The sequence below is a fragment of the Cordyceps fumosorosea genome (genome assembly GCF_001636725.1).
Source record: "Cordyceps fumosorosea ARSEF 2679 chromosome Unknown scaffold_30, whole genome shotgun sequence".
Lineage (NCBI taxonomy): Eukaryota > Fungi > Ascomycota > Sordariomycetes > Hypocreales > Cordycipitaceae > Cordyceps > Cordyceps fumosorosea.
In genome coordinates this window covers 104,447-119,288 of record NW_017387330.1, presented here as the reverse complement: position 1 = coordinate 119,288, position 14,842 = coordinate 104,447, and positions in this window count along the sequence as shown.

Below are 14,842 nucleotides of genomic sequence, written 5' to 3'. Positions count from 1 at the left end.
CGCCCTGGCAAGGAACATAGAGCCATCGATTGGACAGGCTCGTGGTGTCCACCGCGGCCCGGATACTTGGAGAAGGGGGGGCACATCACCCACCACCCCACGCCCACGGCCGAAAGAGCCTAGCAACCTACATCGCTGTCATGACTTGACAGTCTGTGGCTTGCTCATATCCAGCAAGCTGTGGTCAACACATCTTGGGATGCCACAATTTCCCCAGGAACAATTGGGCTTCGGATGTACCCTCTCATCCAGGAGTACCTCGCAACCTCGAACGGATACTTTATTAACCAGCTCACTGGGACCAACGTAGCCCCGCAACATGGTGCTGTTCCTAGCAATCAAGCCTGATTGGTTGTGCGGCGCACCCTGACAGCAGAAAGTGATATGTCGCCTACATTGATTGCTCCTGGCTCCGAGAACGTGGGTGGGTGGCTCAGGCTTGCACCATCCTCCAGCAGTCACCAATATGCGGAAAACAGTGCTATCAGCACTCACAACGCTTGGCGGTATATTCCAAATACTCGCTCAAATTGTTGCGCAACGCCGCGGCAGGCTTGTACCGCTGTTAGCTGCAGATCCCCGCAGCACACACTCGCTGTCGATTAACTGAATGGCTTGATCTTGGCTGCTGTACTGACACGCCGAAATTAGCAATCACCTAATGAGCTGACTCGGTCAAGACCATGGCGTTGTCGGGTTCTGAGTGACGTGCCAGTCCGTGGCTGCCATATCAAGAAGAGATTTCTGACCACCCAGGGCCGTTGGACTACGTGAACGGCCGAGACAGGGTGCGACAGAAATAGGCCCTTGGTCTGCTAGGGCGTGAGAACAGGAAACCTGGAGGAAGTCATCGGCACCACAATCTCAACCCCGGATGTCAACTTTGCGCGCGGTCGTGCTTAATTTATTGGCAATTATCTTCAAACAATATGCGTGACAGCAGCCCCAGCCTGATGTCAACTGTGGCATGTTGGGGACCAGGAGCCGGGCTCCTGGTGTTGTGACTGACACTGAAGAACACAGCAAGTATATTAAGTATTCACGTCATCAGCCAGTAAGGTGGAAGTGCTGGCCATCAACTTGTGGGCAGGACTGTGCGCTCCCTGCAGCATGAGGCAGGGGAAACGGTGCTGGGTCCCGGGGAGGGAACCCCAGCATCCGGTTCGGTGGGAGCCGAGTCTACCACGAGCCAATGCACAAAGGCCTTTGCAGCCATTTTGGTTCTCTTGCTCTGTACCTAGTACAGTGCTCCCCATGTCGGAGGAATGTCGGGCTCGTCGCGGCAACAAGGGCCGCAAAGGCAACCAGTCATCCGTACACGCTCTCTCTCATCCAACCTTGGCAGCAAAATTGGCAAGAAATCACACGGCGAGACATCGGCATCCCAAAGGACCGTTCTGCCGCTCGAAACTGAACCAAACCGGGGCCGCTTCCAGGGTCCAGGTGGCTGCATCAGGAACACGGGCGAGATCGGCGTGCCTCACACATTGACACAGTTTCTAAAAGACAATGGGCAGCGCTGATGGCATCCAAGGCACTGATTAGTGAGCTTGCGATATATGGGAGGTCCTCCAGACCTGTTCTCATACGGTACGGATTCCTGGTAGAGGTGCCGCCTGTAGCCACCACACACATGCAGCAGAATTATCCGCTGCATACGCATGCGATATGTGATCAACGGATATGACCCCGGTTCGGTTCCCGACGACGGATACAGCACGCAACGGCATGGGGTAACTTTGTCACTTCAGACTTCAGAGGGGTATCGCAGCCACAATAGTCAGGAAAAGCCACAATGACGATCCCCGAAAAACCGAGGAAAACTACGATGTTGGACTGATGTTGGGACGGATCCTGCGCACTGCAAGCTTCGCATCATGCCTCCAAAGATCGATGACAGCGACTTGATGCCATTCAAGGCAACGATCAGCCTTAACAGCTGCTTGCGATGCACAGGGAAAGAAGCAGCTATGTCAAGTACCAGCCGCGCGGAGATACAAGCTAAACGGGTGTGTGTTGCAATGCGCCAAAATCCACCATGGACGACTTGCAAAAAGAGAGAGATGACAATTCGCGTCAAAACCTCCCCTGTCTAGCGCCGGCGATGGGAAAGCCGGAAGAGCACGCTAATACGTTAGTAGAGGCAACTAATAGCAATGGGGTGTGGTTACGTGGGGCCTGCCCGTCATCTCAGAAGACGGAGAGGGCAAAAGGGAAAGCCAGCTCGCTCCAAGTTAGTTGGTGATGTGATGTGGGAGGGTGTTGGTACAATCAGGGCTCTTCCCGCGGGTGTGGACGCCACAAGCACCAAGAGCTCGAGGTCAGCTCCGACGCCTTGAATCTCGCACCATATTCGTACCAGACCAGCGGAACACTAACAGAAAGGCTAACTGGGCTAAAAAGCCGGCCTGTATTTCTTGTGCCAGACAGGCGACAGCTGGAGCTGGAACTGGAGTCAGAGCTGGCTGGAGCTGAAGCTGGGGGTGGCTCATGGCTCAGCCCTCCATGTCGCTATTCCTGTGGGATTTGCGTCTAGTTGGACAGGCATACGCAGCGAGAAAAGCAAATGGTGCAGGCTGTATCTCGCAAAACCGAGCTGGTGGAATTATGGCTTGGGATCCGCATGCGCGGCTTCGCATCCCGTCGACCTACCGATGCACGTATGTAGGTGCACTGCATACGACTGCATACACACGTCTGCTCTGGCTCCGCCATTCTCCTCTCTTTCTCGCTCTCTCACAGCCACGAAGCAGAGGATGCAAGCCAAAATAGTGACACATCAACGAGCCGCCAGTAACCGGGTACTTGGTCCGCCAACCAGGTGCGAATCGGGGACCCTGTTTTTTGGTAACTCGGCCGTTAGCTGCATACATCTGGTCATGTTTCCTCAACTGATAGTCGCTCATCATATGCAGCCTCTTGTCCATATACTTGGCTGGGCAAGGGCTCGAAAAATGATATGTTTGGGAGCCGGCATCGCGAGATCGTACTTGGTATACGACAGGGTAACACGAGTTGTGGCGGATGAAATGTCATATGGAGAGAGTCAAGATGTCGTGCTCGTACGAACGGGTAAACTCTTACTTGATACACCGCCTGCGAACAAACCAACAATTGCACGGCAACGATGCCCCGTTTTCTCCAGCGGGTAGAAGCCATGTTAAGAGCCTTCAAGAAAGCCGTTGTGTGATTTGTGCAACATTACTCCGTACACGCGGCAAAAACGAGGAAATGCAAGTCACCATATCAGCATGGCACAATGGAAAAAAGAAGAAACTAAACAGGAAAAAAAAAGAAGAAGGAGAATTGAAAAGATGGATTCCGACTGAGGGGCCAAGTACAGCATGGGGACCCTGAGCATAGCCAACACGAGTCGGGGGAGGGAGGGGGTGGGCCAAGGCATAAAGAACCAGGGACGGGGGGGGAAACCCTCTCATGATTCGCAACAGGGAATGCCCTGGTTGGAAGAGACGGGAAGAATCATATTAGAAGATTCTACCCCGAGATTATGCAGTCTGTTCTCATTGTTTCTTTTTGCTTCTGTAAAATAAGATTGAATGGTCTTGGTTCTTTCCCACGCGGCAACAAAAAACTAAGAAGGGGTCTTATTGTTTGTGCAAGACAATGTCTGGCAAGGTGGGGGGAGGGGGGCCTCCGAACAAGTTCGCATCAAAATGAAAGCGACGCTATAAAGTCTCTGTTGCAAATTGATGGATAGATGGCGAGATTAGATATGCTCAGCTCTTTTTTTTTTTCCTTCGAAAGGAAGCAGGGAAAAAAAATGATGAGACCAGTCATTTGCAGTAGTCTACATTTCTCGCACTAGACAGCCGAGAGAACAACCACATGTTTGATGCCATCGATCCTTTCCCATCCACCTTTGCTAATCTTGTCCTTCTGCTCTTCCGTGCCTCCCGCCCTTTTGTTCCAGACCCTTTTTTCCCCATCGATGCAAGAGAGCTGGCAGCCCACTCAGAACGACGACGACGACGACGACGAGAAGGAGGTGCTGGGCTTGCGCCAGCTTTGGCGTCAGGTACGGCGAAGATATTCTTCTCAAAAAGAAAAGAAAAAAAAAGTGACGAGGGAAAAAAAAAAGTGACAGAGAGGAGAAAAAAAGAAGAGAAAGCGCTCACCCACTTTTTTTTTTTTTTTTTTGTCTTCTGATCCTGCAGCCATCCTGTCCGATACAGCCACGGAAAAGCCCCCTCCTCCGCCAACGAACCGACCGACTTATACGGCCGAGTTGCAAAGGTGGGGATGGCCAAGCTTCCCTCGATCATGTTTACTTTCTTTTCGAAGTTCCCACGCACACCTTTTCTAGCTAGTTTGGGGGCTTTTTTTTTTTTTTTTTTTTCCTCTTTTCATTTTGGTCTGTTTTTCTTTTCTTTTCTTTTTTTTTCTTTTTTTTGCTTTTTCCCGTCCCCGCGTTCGTGTGTGTCTGTGCCATAAAAGGGCTGCCTCGATGGCGCACATCCCCCGCCTCGTTTTTTGGTGCTGTGGTGTGTGTGTGTGCGTGTGTATGCCTTCAACACGTATGGACCTGGAAGGCAAGGGTTTTCCTAGCTGCATATCAAAACGAAATAGTTTCTTGGTCGGCAGAATCCAGCCTCAACTATCGACTGACTGCAGGAACACGGATGACCCCGGTCTTTCCAGCTCACCGGGGAAATCTTTTGCAAAAGAAATATCTCTTTTTGTACCTGTCCAGGTACGGATTTCGAAGCTCACTATTGTGAATTGTGACGAGTTTTTATTTCCGCGGGGGCCTTGTCATGCAGGGGGGGCGGGAAGACTTCTTGTTTTCCCCGTAGCTCGTGGCGTGCAAGATTTATTAACGAAAGCGAAACACGTTTTCAGGGAGGACACGAAGGGGGAATGAGAAAGAGGAAAGCGAAAGAAAACAAGCAAGGAATGCTCGCCAATCGAAGAGTAGCATGAACGGTGGCGTAGACGGGTACGAATGACGAGGAATACTTCCCGTCCACCTTCAACTTGACAAGTGGCAGGATAAACAAATAGTGTGTGATTTGATGCAACAGTAACGGGCATGGACTTGGGTCAGAGACAAGTTGATCGATTACTCAACCACTGGTCAATCATTCACAGAATATCCTTTGCGAATCGTCCGTCCTTGGAAGTTGAGCGGGCGGGCCGGGACGGGACCACCCAGTGACTCAGGGCCCAACAACCAGATGGCAATTTATTTTTCCGTATGCCCAGACGGCATATAGCTCGCTAGTTATTATCGCGAGCTGTGTGCGTGTGTGTGTTTGTCGTCGACGTTGGTGTCCGCAGTCGGTACCACACCATACCGCACCCAGCCGGCTTGTTATGTCCGGGACGGGTCACCGTGCGGACGGAGCCTAGAAGTCAGAGAGGGCGGGCGTGTTCAGCAACCACACCACAGCCTCACAAGCTAACCTATAGCTCACGATTTTCTGTGACCTTGCAAAGACTCGCATCTCGCTGTGAAGAATCACAATGACTCATGGCAGCTGGCGTAGAAACGCATGGCCGTGGCACCCATAGGTTGGTCCAAACAACAGCCGCCACTTCATTCTTCTTGTAAACGTCCACTCTCTGGAGCCCTCACTTGCGCTTGCACAGAACTGCCTCTGTTCATTAGGTGGGGCGATTGCTGCCTCCACGGGATTCACCCGCAAGGCACCCTCATCAGTAGCATCTCAGGGACAGAAGAGGGTCAGAGGGTCCCTCCTCTGACGGGGACCTCATCATTGGGGAGCGGGGACGGGTGTATGTACGTGATCATGGGGCGTGTGCAGAAACGTGCGGGCGTACTATGTGTATCTTTTCGTTTTTTCTCTCATTTTTCCTGTTATTACTGAGAGAAAGGGAGATGAGAGGAAAAAGGGAACCCGTAAAAGACTTGTTATCAAAGTTGTGGGGAAGTTGCTGTCACTCACCCAAGCCACTCGTACGCCAAGAGCAAAAAGGCTGAGAGAGTGTGATTAAAATCCTCCGAAAAAGTTGGACCCGGCGGCGAAAAAGATCATTGCTGTAAAATCATGGGTTCGTTGAGGGGCTTGCTTGTCTCACGTTGACCCTGCGTGCGCCTTGAACCCGCCTGGAATGGAGCTTGGCTGGTCGGCGAGGAAGAGGAGCTTTCCGCGGCCGCGATCGCGATACTGCCACTTTCTGGTAGTCCCTAGCGGTATCGATGCAAACTTGTTACTCTCTGTCCAGGTAGAGACCGATTCGCATTCGCATGACTGCTGATAGCAGGGGTAGGAAAAAAGCTACGGATAGCTGTCAGAATCGGTCCTGTGTTGAGAAGCGGCAACAGCTGTCCGTACTTCGTATAAGTCCCGGAAGCGGCGTGAGCCTGGGCCGGGCCATGACGAAATATATGAGCGGAACGAGCAAGAAACGCCGCCTTAAAACATGAGACGGTGTACACGTAATTGAACAGATCCCCAAACAGCCCAGGAGTTCGCACAGATTGTATCCATTGTCTCTACTCCGTAGTCCGTAGTTGGCAATCTAATGACATTCTGGGCCATAAAAACGCCGTGTCTCACCGGGGAAGGACCCGGCTGCCCAAGGGGGAAACAACATGTGGATGAACGCAGCGGGCTGTCCCCAGGACGAGACGATGTCTGTGTTGCTGGGCCCAGTTGTGGCTAATACATTGGTAGGTACAGTTCAATCTGTATCCGTGCCGCACTCCGTACATGGGCGATAAATTATTGCCAGGCCAGGGCTTCAAGGTCGCCAAGGCTTGCAATATCAAGGGTATCCATGTTCAAGGCACCACCGCCGAGCCTCTTCGGGCAGCAACTTGGTGTCTGTAGATGACAATGATTCGGACGGCAACAAAAAGAGATGTACTCTTCCACCTCAAAAGAGTGTGGAAATTCACAGGTCGATCATGTTCAAAATGAGATATGGGCGTCTAAGTGTGTGTCTGTGCTCGAACTGGTCGCCGCCGTGTTGGATGGAGCCCTACAGTTGTGGCACGGCGCCCGCAAGGCACTTCTAACCATCTTCAGACGCCCCAGAGCCTCTGTTGTTGCCCGCCTGCTTTCCAGCTCGGACTCGGAAAGGCAAAAGGTTCCACCGCGCGGGAGGGATGGTCCTGTGGCTTGCGTCTATCACGACCACATTTTGTGAGATGTCGTCTCTGGCGACCAGGTTGCGCACATGTGGCTCCTAGCGATGACTTGAATAGATGTTAGTAGAGGTCTTAATCGAGGCCATACCCAGCATCTTGTCTATCGTATGGCTATCCCTGCTTTGCTGGGAGGCGTTTCGCCGAGGAGGTGGCCCATAATAGCTCTGATGGAACGAGGCCTGATGATGGTATTTTAACGCCAGCTTTGAATCGCGGCCCTAGTGGGGTGCCTTTTTCCACAGCGCAAAATGTACAATGCAGTCGCAAAGCTGGACTTGGCAGGCACAGAACGAGATGGACAAGGCCGTTGTACAGATCGTGGGACCGCTCTTCTGAGAGACTGTCGGAATCGTTTATTACGGTGTGCCCGCTGTCAGAAACTGCACTGTGGCGGATAAACAGGATCGGGTAAAAGGAGCTTGTTTTAATGACATGATATCTCACCTCTCCACACTTCGAATAATCCGCCAACTACCTACTAACCCCAATTCATTAAATTTTGGTTAGAGCAGCCACGGTGGCATATGCTGAAAGAAATCTTTGCGGTGCTGTGCCATACAGCAGCTATTGAGCACGCCCGATTCGTCTTTTGTGAGGCCATCCTAGCGATCGCAGAAGCACTTGTGGCTTGCATAAAACAGTGGTCAACAGACCAGTACGGATCTGGGTCGAGTGGCATTGGGCTAAATTCGACGAACGATCATGGCACTTCTTCAGCTGGACTGGGTGAAAACCAGCCGCTAATGAAAGTCCACCATGCTTCCATTTGGAGTGGTACGTGGTGCAGCAGAGAATGTGTGAGTGGAAACTGAAGCCGTCGTTCGATGCTGTGGGCAGTGCGTCAACAACCAACCAACCGGCTCCAGTGGACGCTGGGTGCGTGTTCGTCGGCGTCGAGCCCAGCCCACGCCAACGAGTTGGTTCGATCGAACCATAGAGCCGATAATAGTCTCATTGCCCAAGTCGGGATAGCCCTTGGTGATTATACGTGATCTGTAACCTTTGGTTATAACCGAAGAAGAATCCGCGGGTTCAGCCGGTGCCATTAAAGAAAGCCCCATCAACCAGCCTGGCCGGCAGTGGTGCTCGTCACTAGGTTGATGAATAGGAATGTGTTCCACCGAGTTGCCTCGTACGAGCTGTACTAGAGCCACCCTTTTTTCGAAGTACGACGCTGTTGTGCTGTGCTGTGCAAGATAGTTGGTTGCGAGATACAGCTTAGTGGACGAGGCCGGTTCGGGCCACCGCGCGCTATAAGGAACGAAATACATAGCTATCCCTTTGCTTACAGAATTGTTCCGAGGTGCAACATCTGCATCGCCGTTCAGCGGTTTCTTTTTGCCTGAATCGCAAGAAAGGAAAGGTTGCCTGGGATGCTCCTTTACGTGCTCTCGATGCGTACATACTATGTAGTTAGTACACTGCTCCTGTGAACATGTCGATGTGCAAGTCGTCGCGGGGAGGAGTGCTAGTTGTTTTCGGGCATCGTCTTCCTCAGAGTGCTGATCAACACCGTGTCTATATTTTTCGTAAGATTCCACATATACATCTTTTTCAGATTGATAACAGTGGTCTCGGGGATCTGGGCGAGTATGAGCCATGGTGATATGATGTCTCCTGATCTCGCCCCAGTTTAGTGTTTCTGAGCACTATTCAGGCTATTCGAATAGAATGGAACACTGACAACGGATGGAAAAGCCAAGTGGTTGTTTGGTATGGCCATGGCCTACGTTGTATTGCAGCATCTCGAATCCGTATTGGAGGCCTGAAGATCAGTACCTGTACTCCAGGCTCATCAGCTTCGGAGAAACCAGCCTCGGCCGGCGAATGGCCCATTAAATCTGGCAATTGAGGGCGCACAGAGCGACGGGCGGCCCTGGCTGATAACGGCGGATGGGGTCATGGGAATGAGAGGGAGATGGATGCAGAATCGCAAATCCCATGTGTTCCTAATTTTGGAGCTACACCGACCCCTGCTCGCCTCTCCCTCGCATACCGTCTAATATTACTGGCGATCGATGCTGCGATGATGACTCCATATTTGCCTGTATTATTTTAGCCAAATTGTCGATACGGCGTTGATTTTCACTCAGCTTTGCAGGGCGAAAAGACAGCAGCAGTGCGCCGCCTTAGCTCTGACGCCAGTGGCCAAGTGGACATTGCGGTAAATGCCGTCGGGAGATGATTAGAAGAGGCGGCGTGTTGGATAGGTAGATAGGTAGCTCTCTCAACCAACTAAGTATTAGTTGGTTGATGCAACAGCTGGATGGGCCAAGATTGGCGTTTGGTGGAGGGAGGAAGCAAGACGAAGTTTTTTAGTGCAGTACATTCTGTGGTGTCGCAGTGTTGGGTGATGTTGAGGGAGGCGCTTGGACGCTGCCAGCTGGCAGAGTAGCTCAGCCGTTTTTGTTCTTTTCAGCCTGGAGCGTTCGGCTGGCCGCCATTTCTGCTAGCTACACCCTTATCAATTCCCCTCAATTGAGCAGTCGAATCATCACGAGCCTTTGCCATGTTGTCCAGCCTGGTCGCCAGCCATTACCGTTGATCAGCATTATGCGTGCTACTTGCTCAGAACCCGTCTGTGCCCTAGCCTACCAGTAAGGCCACTGTGCTTCGAATCGAGTCTGGGCTGAACTACATACTCCAGCACCACATCAACCTCGCAACAATCCTCGTCGCGGTTGCACCAAAGACATTCCGCCTGCCGTTCATGAACCTCAAGCTCACTTCGATCGGTGCCGCCACACAGCCGATATACACCACATCCCGGGTTCTAAGCGCCTGGACGACCCGTTACACCGTTCACCACAATCCGAGATGAGAAATCAGACCTGGTATCCAGCCGCTGTCAGCTCATGGCACCACCTCAAAGAGCCTGGCGCATCGTTCCCCACTAGTTATTAGCATCGCTGTCCACTCTCGCTCGGGCCACAAGGTAACTTTTTGGTAGTCCACCTGGCACACTTTTATGCACGATCCGTCCCGCCGTCCCTCCAAAGAGATCCTGCGATGAACAATTGCCACATCGCCCTAACTCGGCGCATCCTTAGCATTGACGAATGCATCATTGGTGCATCGCTCAACAGCTCTCGAGCTGTTGCTCTGGCAATTGGCTTGCAGCGCTACCTTACATGAAATTTGCGTCGTGGCGTATTCTTCACAAAACGATGGACCCCAAATTTATCTGGCGCACATCCACAACAGCTACCCTCGGACTTCACGCAAGCGCTGCGACGCAGGACGTGCCGGCCATTGCCCGACTGCCCTGCCTTGCCACCTTGGATCATTTATTCGCTACTCCATATCAATCTAGGACAGTTGACTTGAAATACCGAGACTCGATCTGTTCCAATATTAGCCCGACCCCCAGCGCCCCTGACGCCCGAACCTTGTTTCAATGGCACCGTAAGTTGTAGTTGCCGCTATCAAGGCTTACAGCTAGCTACTTGTCTAATATCAGGGGAGGCGGCAAAAACACCCCAATACAACAGAACCAGCACCTCTAGAAAGACAGAGCTGCAATTCAAGCAGCTGAGACTCGCGCAAAATCGTCGTATTTACATCAGATACAGTCTCGGTAGCAGCAATACCGCAGGCACTAACTGCTTCTCGCAGCCCATTGCAGCGTCAGCCGGTGAAACAGCCGAGACTCCCGCATCATTCTGATTTCTAAAAATGCCATATTGTTACAGCTACCACTAGATGTGTCATTTTAACAGAGTTGATCACGGAGAATACCCGAACTATAACGACACTCCACCAGCATTCATAGTCCCACGGTCCGGCTCTGAGGCATCCTGCGGCATCATCTGCGGTATTGTCAATTGCAATAGGGTCGATGCCACAATGCTCCGGATTAGCCAGTTGAAGTGTTTGGTAGCGCCAGGTGCTATTCTGGCGCACTTGGGTTCTCACTCACCTCCTCCACCATCCGGCTCCAGCAATAACTTCGCCACCACCAGCCCAAGAGACACCGAGGAACTGCCAAAAAAGCAAAGCGTGACGAGGCGTATTCGGGCTCAATGATAGAGTTCAAGGCGGGGAAATGAGGCGTTAAGTGCGGTACCTGTCTCTCCCTGCTTAACTTGGCAAGCATTGCCTCTTATGTGGCGCAGGGACCAGACCCTTCAAGAGCTTCCTTCTCCTTCTACCAATGGCGAGAGGGCATCGGGCAGGTGATCTCTGAGCAAAGGCGAAGGGAACTACAATCTGTAGTCGGCTGATAGCCATCGTTTGCGCCAGGCGAGGGATCTTCTCAAGCCCAGCATTAGCTCCAGGTTATGAGCAACTCGGTCTGCACACCCATTCATTGCTGGCTTCCAACCACCTTACCCCTCACGCCAATGTTACCCCATACTGGCTACTGGGAAACGCTATCAATTTTTGTTTGTGAGTAGGATTATCATGCCCGAAATCTACTTGGCTCCTGATCAACCGCTCGAGGCTGGCGCGCAAGTCAAAACTGCAAACCAAGAAAGCCTACCAACCTCTTCGCGTTGGCGCAGTCACCGGACAGGCTGATATCTCCTCGCTCTATTGCTCGAGTAAGACCCGCTGATGCTTCTCTAGGGTATCTCTGTTCCCTCACGGTAACGACGAGTGTTTTCGGCCCCAGCAGTTCGTTTAGGTCAAGAGCCTACTCAAGCCTTACTCGGTCATCGCTGACCATCGTGACATGATCAGTGTTACCACTGGGATCCGTCACAGCACCTCCCGCAGCGATATGATCCACTGCATAGCAGGATCCGGGAAATTTTGGTCCATACGGGCAATATTTGCCCGACTGCATGCATTGGCGCACCGCGTCGTCTGCTACTATCGTCCGGGTAACTCTGGAGTAGTCTGGTTGGACCCTCTTTTGATGAGCTGGCAGACTAAAGGATACATCGCCATCTCCCTGGGGCCGAAAGGAACAGGAAAGAAGGATGTACTGTTACCGCAGCTTCATCATTCTTGGCGAACCCCCCAAAATATCGGGATGGATCGCCCTGGCCCGCTGCCCCTCCAGACTAGATCATTGTCCCGGCTCTCTGGGTAGCTTGGCAATTGCTGCCCGTGGCGTGGAATCCGGCTTGACCGAGAGATGCCCATCTTCATTGCGTTACCTTGAGCATTCCGTTTGTTGGTGATGTCGGCGCTGTGCTGTCCAATGGAACGGCGGCTTTTCCATTTCGTTGCGGTGCACACAGTGCGTTGGTAGCACCGGTTCCTCTGCTGCTCTATCGCAGATACGGGTGAGCTCTGATGTTCATTGCATCCGGATGTCAGTAACCGGGTTCCATTTGCCTCGATATAGAGCCAGCTGCTTGTTGCCAAGCCCGTCTGTGTCACACTTCAGTCTGCCTTGATCCGGGGTCCAGAACTAGGAAATCGGGTTTCTCCGACACCAGAACGGCTTCGGGTACCATCATGCTACATGGAGCATCTGCTACAGTTCTACGCCTTGCATTATGCTATTCTCACGGCTCCGAGTTTTCAGCTCTGTGTGAACATTGAGTCATTCAAGTCCGATATGTAACGTCTACTTGATGCAACGCTGGAGCTTCCTGACGAGTACCAGGGAATGACAGGCACTCACTATTTCGTTAAGTGTATCTCCCTATCTGTGTGGCGTTGTCCTGCGCAGTAACAACCCTGTGTCAAGCGAAGTTGATGGCTGCTTCGCGTGCATTGACTATGTGCCAGTTCCATGCTTACTGCAAACTGAGCTGCCTAGGCTTGCAATTTGGGTTACACGTTGAAAATGGTCAAGCCTTTGATCAATGGCCACATCCAGAGCACCAATTTGATAATGTGTCGGTGAAGAAACTGGGACTCATACGCAGTGTAGCGTCAAGTCACTGCAAGTTGCTCGCTAAAGACGAGCCGCAGTACTTGATTACATGGAGCGTATGAAGTGTAGGTACAGTGTCACACGGGACGCCATGTTATCCTGCCGCCTTGCATTGGACTTGACGTAACCCGCAAATCTCTCCTGCTGGGCTTCGAGCAGGCATCCTTGGTTTGCGCGGGTGGAAGGAGGCAACTTGAGGTGCTCCAAACCGCCGAGTTTGAAGCACACCGGCTCAGGAACATGGAATTTTGGCTCAGTCCAGACTTTCTCGTCTGCGAGCTTGTCGGCAAAAGCGAAGCGAAGCGAAAATCATCAGTCATCCCCTCGTTCACCGCATCCCCGCGGATAGCGTCCGGAGCAGGGTCATACACAAGACGCGTACAAATGCAAAGCGCCGGCGTCGCGTCGATCAGTGCATGCAGTCGCGCAGGGTCCACGATCCCCTCATGCATGACGGTGCGCCCCAATTGGTAGTCCTGGCCGTCCGCGGAACGGTTCTTGACGCAAGCCCCGGCTACCAAGAGCGGTCCGCATCCTGTGGCTCATTGAATCAACGGCGTCGGTGCTGCCACGTAGGGTATGCCTGGCGCCACCGCATGCTACCTCGGCGGCAAGGTTGTGTGTGCACACACGGACGGTCGTCACCGTCGCCTAACGCAGACCCTTGCGCAGATAATTGATCGGTGGCTGCACAACTCAACGGCCCTGCGCAAATGGGGGGGCTCAGCAAGGCCAAAAAAAAAAAAAAAAGGTCGGATCATGGCCGTGATCGTCGCGACAGCCGGCTTGGCCTGTGCCTGTTCGGATCGAATCGTGGCTCGTCATTCGCGGCAGGAAAAAGAGACAAGGCCAGTGCGTGTCTAATTGAGTTGGTGGCGGCCCCGCGTCAGTGCCTGGGACAGTTCTCATTTTCTGTCCAGTCAAGACTAAGAAGCGAGTTTTCAACAGGGTTCGAAGAATAGACGAGCACATGATATCCCGCTCTGCTTCGTCGGTAGTTGGGGAAACGGGACAACTTTTGGTGTTGCGGACTTGATAGGCACGCACGCCCCCTTTTCTCCCGGTCGTTGTACACCTCTTTGTTTTTTCTTGTGACGCGTTGTGGGAGAACTGTGCTTTTACCGCGCATTCTCGTACTCATCATTAATTAGCCTTTGGTGTGCAATTCTAAAATTGTGCCTGCGATCTGGCGGCGTCACGAGAAACACGACGTGACGTCTGGCCGTCACGACGTATAATCCGCAGAGGAGGCGATACGAGTGACAAGGAAAAACGTCCGTGTCCTGTGTCCCTTTTCTCTGATACCGTATTATACGCGTACCCCTTGCCTATCCTGTCTGAAGTGATGCGCGGGTTGTCGTCGCTTCTCTTCGTCACGCTGTTTCCCCCCGTCTTCCCCTGCCCCAGCCGCCGCGACAATGCCTGTCGAATGATCGACGGGCGCTCTGTTTTTCCCTGAGCATTCTGTTTGAAATGGAAACTCGCAAAGAGACAATGATCCGCGCAGTGTCTCTTTTCTCACTTTTTGCTCGACAAGTTGACGCTGGGAACGGACATGATTTTTTTTTTTTTCGCTTCACTCCCACATCCGCCCCTCGCTGATGACACAATGTCTTTCCTGCCCGCCGCCGGGGAAGCGAGATTGGTTCACCGGGCCCGCGCGCAAGTCTCAGAGGCAGGGAGAAAAGAACAAGGGTTTTGTCGTCTGGTCTGTGAGTTGAAAATCAGTCCACTTTCAGACTGCTTGGAACCATTCTTTCGAGCGCGCTTTTGAGCCCCTTCGCGCTTTTTTCTAAGCGAGACATGGATGGGACGAAAACGTCCGGATTGGAAGAGAACCCCCCTGCGAGCTTCCGGGCCAAGTCTTTGCAGAG